General features: G+C 34.9%; 1 pseudogene; it reads right to left on the bottom strand.

Annotated features, from left to right (window-relative positions):
- Positions 1-2,347: 2,347 nt before the first annotated feature.
- LOC112469328 lies at positions 2,348-2,466 on the bottom strand (annotated as a pseudogene).
- Positions 2,467-7,571: the final 5,105 nt, after the last annotated feature.

Genomic DNA, 7,571 nt, shown 5'->3' with positions numbered 1-7,571 from the left:
AGCTTTCAGCTATCTGTGAACTGGCCTTTTTCAGTACATTAGTATAAGTGCACAAAAGGCTAGGACTAAGCATAGAGATCTAGAACATACTAGGAAAGACTCTACTAAGTTAAAATTACCACTTTAATCAGCATGCTGTCAGCCAGTTATAATTCAGTTTCAAAATAATTTAATTCACATTTTCATATTTGTCTAAAATGATGTCATGTGGGGCCTGGAGCTGATCGATATCTTGTCGAAATACATACAAGTCATCTATGATTTGCCTGATTTACTCATCAAGTAAAATTAGCCTTAAAGGAAATTCAGTAAATCTGGAACTAGTTTTATTATTATTATTTATTATTATTATTATTATTAATTATTAAACTCAATGGTTTATTTTAATAACTTCATCTAACTGACAAATATGATGATATAATAAATGTTAATTGAGGTCAACATCAAGCTCACTTATTTTTAATTTATGAATTCAATATCTTCTTCTTAATGTTGGATAGGGGAAGAAAAGGAAATAGGCATGAGTCCCCTCCTCCCCCAAGTCCATTCTTAAGATCCTGATATCTCAAAGACACACAATGATAATGGAAAATGTAACATTATAGTACGTGGAATTGACCTTCTTAATTTTGAATTCATAAACTTTTGGTTAAGATTTAGCTAAGTAAAACAAACAAAAAAGTTGTGAGATCTACCATCGCTTTGTGATATTCTGCCCTACCAACAAACCACCTTAGTCATCCTTATTTTTGCTTCCTTTTGTGTAAATTAGATTGATGTGATCACCTTAATTTCACTGCTCCTCTTCCTTTCTCAAAAACTCTTCAACAATGGCCAGCACTGATTTTATAACCTTATCTGTAAATTTTCTCAATACTCTGGAGTGTAATCTTAATGACAAAGAGACTTAATCTATGGCAAATATAAACTCCCTTATTATTTCTAGAAATTTCTGCTTATAAGATTTTCTAGCAAATGTATTTTATCTTTTCATGTTTTAAAATAATTATCCTTACCTTAATTGAAAAGGATGAAGTAATATAGAATGCGACTAGTTTTCTCTATTGCTCTTTTCTCTTAATGTTAAATTAAGCCACCCATTCCAGGTACAGCTATAAAAGGCCTTTATGTTTCTCTAATTAGAAAATTAAATGTACATATATATTTAAATAATATAATACAATGCTATACTTTTTGATTTAAGTAGTCATATTCTTTCAAATAATTTAGAAAAAGAATAGAAAAATATTCTACTATGTTTACCACATCTTTGTCATTTCCGGCAATCATCATTGCTTCCTGTAGATTTGAGTTTCCATCTAATGCCATTTTTCTCCATCTTGGAAAAGTATCTTTAACATTTTTCTGTGTGTATGTGTGCAGCAGCTGATAATCAATAGTCTTAATAATTATTGCTTATTTGAAATTTTTCTTATTTTATTTTGATTTTTCTAGTGCTAGTTTCACTTTTATTTGAAACTGTCTTTATTTCACCTTCATTTTAGGATAGTTTCTGTCTTTGCAGAATTCGGCTTCTCCCTTCTCCTTCAATACGTTAAAGTTTCTCCGTAGCATCCAGACCTCCATTGTTGGGCAGGGCCACCACCATTTGCATTCTTGATTTCCTTTATGTAATTGATCATTTCCTATGGCTAATTCTAAAATTTTTCTTTTTCTTTTTGGATTTCAGAAATCTGACTATTTTTAAATAAACTTATTCGTTCTTTTTTTCATTTCAAATCTACTCTCAATTCCATATAGTTAATTTTACATTTTAGTTACTGTATTTTCAATGCAAGAATTTCTATTTGATTCTTTTTTACAGTTTCTATGCTGAGATTTTTAATTTTTTTATCATGTATTTACTTATTAAGCTTCTATTGATAACATTTTTTTCTTGAATATGGTTCACATTTTCTATTTTCTTTGCGTGCATAATGTGTATGTGTGTTGTTTGTTTGTTTCTTTTTTATACTGGATCCTGGATGTAGAGGCTCTGAATTCTGTAACATTCTCCTCAAATTTTTGCATTCAAATAGTTGTTCTTAAATATTATTTTCAGATTCTATTATTGTTGTCTGTTGGTAGGGTTGTCTGACCAAGCTACTCTTTCATTACCTGAAATTGGAACATTCTCCTAACTTTTAAAACTGTCATTGCCTTGTGACTAAAACTTTGGAATTTTATTTTAACTTTTTTGTTTCCTTGTGTTATTCTTTTCTGTTTATTAAGACTTTTTAAGACTAGCTGTATTTATTTATTTATTTAGGTGAGGCAATTCTTGGTTGACCTCACAGATTGCAAGGACGTTGTCAGTGTACAATCCCTTATGTTTTTTTATATTTTATGCCTACAGCACCTGCTCTTCCTAAGTGGTCTCCCATCCAAGTACTAACCAGGCCTGACCCTGCTTAGCTTCCGAGATCAGACAGGATTGGGCTTGTTCAGGGGGGCATGGCCATAGACAAGACTAGCCTAAAAAGTATTCTTCTAGCTGTTTTGCCTTCTGGAACAGGTAAAGCAGATGACATTTAAATACACTTAGCTGGACTTGCCTCTTGCTCGTTTCCATACCTCATCTCGAATATGTAAGATGAAATCCACTGAGGGCTCCTACTATGATTCAGGTATTTACACTTATATTTTGAATTATTAAACAAGGTTGTAAGATGATTATAGTCTCCAATTTACACTGAAGAAACTGAAGCTCAAAAGAGTAAATTAACTTCATGAAGGTCCTAGAATGAAAAAGTCACTCTTTCTGAATCTAAAATAATCAGATTTTTTTCACTGTTACCACGGACCTCTCTGGTTTTTAATAAACATGTCAGTGTCTGTGTATACTTTCCAAAAGAAATTATTTCCCAATCAAGTTAAGCTGAGTTTTAATATGTTTTAAGCTTGTGTTGCTAATTACCAGCAGTGAATTAGCGCATACCTTTTCAACAAGATATTCTATTCATCTTCACTTTCTAATCTTATCTATCTAGTTCAAATAAGATCTACCTACCCCGTTGCCATGTTCTTTACCTGCACATCTCTGAGTAGCTCCAGATTATAAATACTCTCCAAGAGGGTATGGAGAGGAAGAGAGAGAGAGCAGTTTACTATGTGCATGGTTAAAGAATCATTTCTTCTGATTAAGTATTGATCATCTACCTTAATTGTTTATTAAATAAGGCCCGAGGTATGGGGGTGCAGCAAACATTTGAAGAGAGAGAGAGAGAACACTGTTTGAGTTCTCACAATTCATTGTGGTCAGTGGAATAATAGACTACACTGATACTATCTTTCCTGCAGGCCCAAATGAGGGGCATTTTTTAAAAGCACATTCTACAGGCCTCAGACCATGTAGAATCTCTGTATATGTTTGTGTAAAAACAGAGTAGGGAAGAAGAGGACTTTAGGAAAGAGTAAATAATCTAATGGGAACAATTCGCTGCCTTCTTTTCTCTGATGGTTACTCGAACTAGTTCAGTTCAGGCTGTGAGCACCTGGAAGGAAATGCCCGGGCAGGCACTTGCCATTGAAATATGGTTGGAGAGCCATTCCTACATGTAAGTATCACCCTGTTATTTTCTTTAGTGTTTTCAGCCTGAAACCAGTCAACCTGAAGCCCAACTGAAGAAGGAAACTTTACAATCACAAGCAGTGGGAAACTTCGTTAGTTCAGTGGGATCTCATTTATTTGGGGTAGGAAAAAGGGATAAAAGAAAAGGGAGGGATGCGAATTTGGAACTGTGGGGATTAACAGAAGCAGAGCCGACTGCATACAGCATGTTTGCAGTAATAAGCAACAGTGTTATTAGCGAATATAAAGCCCGTGATAAACAATGTCATGATGTTCCATTCACCCTAATAGGCAGGAACAGATAATTGGGACAAATAAAGTGCTAAAACAGTCTCTAACCACCTTTCCGAGTGTCTCTCCGAATGAGCGAATCGCCCTGCATGCTGCAAGGCTCAGCGGTAGCCTGGGACACCAGCTTTTGTGTTTCACTAAAAGAATATGCTCCCGTTGCTAATGGAAAACAACAGAAGCTAAAGACTATTGCTGGGATTGTCAGATCCTCTTTTTTTTAAAGTGGTAATGAGTAGACAAGGAGACAATTCCACACATTCATCAAAGCCAGCAGAGAGCTCTTTGGAATACATTGCCAATTGAAGTCCCAAACACTTCCAACAATGGAGACTTTTAAATCTAAACTCAAGCTCAGTTGTTTCATGTGGCAATTTCCCTTTTTCCAACCCTCCCCAGACAAACTGTGCTGTCCCAGCAATGGGCTTTTGTTTGAGCAAGCCTTTCTTAGTCCCTACCAGAACATCGTTCTGACAGTTCTGTTTTTTCATTTGATTGGATAAATATATCCAGTAGATGGAAGTTTGGCACCACTGAGAGGAGATGTTCTTTCTATGGCAGTAAAAACAAATAATCATCATTCGATAACTATTTCTTTTTTCAGCCTCAGTTTCTCTACTTGTCTCTTTAAAAATTGCACTGTTTACAACTCCAGGTACTGGCTAAAGTAATAAAAAAATGCCGAAATAGCACTGATATTGAAAAGCACTGAAGTTATTTAGGCCCATGAAGCAGGCAAAACTAATTAGAATCTCATTGTAAATGAATTTCATTTATCCATATAACTACTCAACAAATATTTATTGAGTGCCTGCAACATACTAGGCATTTATTTCTATTTTATATTCTTTTCCATTTATATTTAGACTCTATACTTATTTACGGCAGCAGGAGTTTCATAGTTAAATTATTGTATCTCAAAGGAAAATCATTTATATTCTTCACTATTGAATTAAATATTTCTCAACTCAAACTCATTATGTCCAAAAATGCAACCTTGAACCACATGGACCAGAATACCAGAATGTGAAATAGTGGAGAGAAGGAGAAATAGGAGACTGGAGATAAAAACTTATTCTAGTTTCACAGATGTCTAGTTTCTTAATTCTTGAAAAAGAAAATGAGTAAAAACCAAAACCAAACAAACAAAAAACAGGAGGTGAAAGCTATAAGGTAACAAATGGGAAATTGATTGTCACAGATTAAGATATATTTACATGGAGAACTAGAATATCCAAAATAGTTGAGGAACTATTCAAGCCGCATGTAGATCAAGTGATGAGTCCAGCAGAAATGGTGTTAGATGCCTAATCATTCCAATGGAGACAAATATTTTTCTCTCTAAAACCAATTAAATGACACTGAGCATTATCTTTGAAAACATAAACACTCAAATATTTATTCAACACAGGACTATTATTGCTAGTAGTACACTATTTAAGAAGGGGAGGGTAGTCTTGGGTTATTTGCTGAGAATACATGGGTTTCAACTGCATTACAACCACATTGAAGGTTGTGGAACTCAAGGAACACAGAAATATGAGAATTTGTGAGATTTGTTTAACATGCCAAACATTATTAATTATTTTTATTATTGGAATTTTTGTATACCACACCTCTAAGCTTTTCCCTAAGATCTTAATCTCTTCAGCAAAAGCTGTTTATACCATTGGGAAGATTCCTTTTCTGTATTGCCAGTGGCCTACACGATTTCAGTACACTTTGTCTCTGTTATTGTTACTTTAATGCTGTAATTCTGTTTTACCTAGTGAAATACTAAATGCCCTTTAAAATGTATGTAAAATAAGAATATTTAGCTTTATGTATTTTTTCGAATTTTCAGACATATTCTTAGTTAAAAAAAAAAAAGGACACAAAATTTCAATATAGCACCTGGCTTACAGAGCCAAATAAAATAAATAATTGAGTTACACTCAACAGGGTAGATCTCAGGTTTGGATAACTGGGAGTTAAAACCTCACCTTCCTTGTAAGAGGTCGTTTATGATATGCATTATTGAGATGTAGCTTAACAGAATGTGGAAATGCATAGAGTGTGAATGGGTGGGGACATTTTGATAATGTGGGGGTATGGTATTGTGCCCAATAAAATTGATCATGTGACTTCATTGTCTGATGCCACTTCATTAATCCAGGCACAGGCATGGCTTGCTTTCTGTTTACCATCTATCTATGAGGCCTTAACCAGCTCAGGGTATGTGCTAGGCTCTTCCTCCTCTGTCCTCCTATAGCTTTTACTTGTCATGTCACCTACTCGATGCTGAGAATATATGGCCTGTGTTATATTTTTATAAGTAAATCTGCAACTAAACTGTACACCTTTCCCCACCTTGGTTTTCTGTTGGATACTGCATGAGGTACAATGGCACAATCAAGGAAAATTCTCAATAAATGCTTAATGCTGTTTATTGTATCATTACACAAGAGATTCCATACCAACCAATTGCACCGGTTCATTGCTCACCACCCTCTGGCCAGATCTGGCCTATATTTCTAGGCAGTGGGAATGGGCCTTGTCATTGCATTCCCAGCTCAGTTGTTTGAATCAGATACAAATTGATTGTGAGTAGAAGTTATTTCAGTTTGACAGCCGTCCAGTGTCTTGTTTGTGGAAGGAGAGAATGAGAATATGTTGACTATGTTTCTTTTTCTGAAGGGCCACAGGATAAAGAGAGAGGAAAATAGGAGGGACCTAACATTATCATGACAGTCTAAAATGTGCCCACCCTGAGCTGCGTCCTGTGTTCAGTCTTGTCAAGGAAACAAGGTGGCATGCCCACGTTCCCCTCAAAATAAATAATTCTGACAGGATAGCAGAAAACCCAATGGTTTTCTGTGTCTTCTTTGCATTAATAGAAGGTATTGGCTTCCATAGCTGTCATTGTACAAGCGCTTTTCACTGTCACCAAAATTCATCTTCTGATATGAAATCATTATCGAAACAATCTGCAGTTGAGATCTTACTAGCTAAGTTCATGGCTTCTTCTCAAGATGCAAATTTATTATTTTACTTTATTTTCAGGAATGGAAAACATGATCTTTCTCCCTCTTACTTCATCTTAGCATCATGGATTGGTAAATACATTCTATGTTTCTCTAGATACTTTATTATTATTATTACCATATTTCTACTGCAGAAAATACGAAGAGGGAGAAAGAGCAAAAAATAAATATAAAATAGGGAAAAGAAAGAAAAATATAGAATATCAGTCAGGCTTGACGAGGTTCCCCTAAGAATAGATTACCTAGTCTAATGTTGTGGAAAAATGACTGCTATACATCAGCAAAAGAGGTCAGGAAATTAAATTTTATGTCTCCTGCCCAGAAAAAAAAAAAAAGAGAGAGAAAGTTTGGCTGAAAAATAGAATCTTTCATGGCCTGGTGAGAATTTCGAGCATTTCAATTCTGTTAAAAAAAAAAAAAAAAAAATTCTATGGCGAAAGTAATCACAAGGAAGAAGGTAGGTTTTCTAAACTAAAACCAAACAATGTCTATCAAAGGCCATGTGGCTGCCCAGTTATCAGGTCCAGTGCCATGAGGTGATAGGAGGGATGGCAGCAGTGTTTTAGAGAGTTCTTGAATTCTGTGAGGTTCAGGTTACAGGAAACACTGTAGTGCTCTCTATGGTTATTTGTCGTGTCCTTCTAAGAGGCAATACCTTGGACTGCATGGTTTATGAAACTGAAAGAGTA

The sequence above is a fragment of the Pteropus alecto genome, unplaced genomic scaffold (assembly GCF_000325575.1).
Source record: "Pteropus alecto unplaced genomic scaffold, ASM32557v1 scaffold146, whole genome shotgun sequence".
NCBI classification, from domain to species: domain Eukaryota; kingdom Metazoa; phylum Chordata; class Mammalia; order Chiroptera; family Pteropodidae; genus Pteropus; species Pteropus alecto.
The sequence above is the reverse complement of the archived record's forward strand: the minus strand, read 5'-3'. Positions and strand labels throughout refer to the sequence as shown.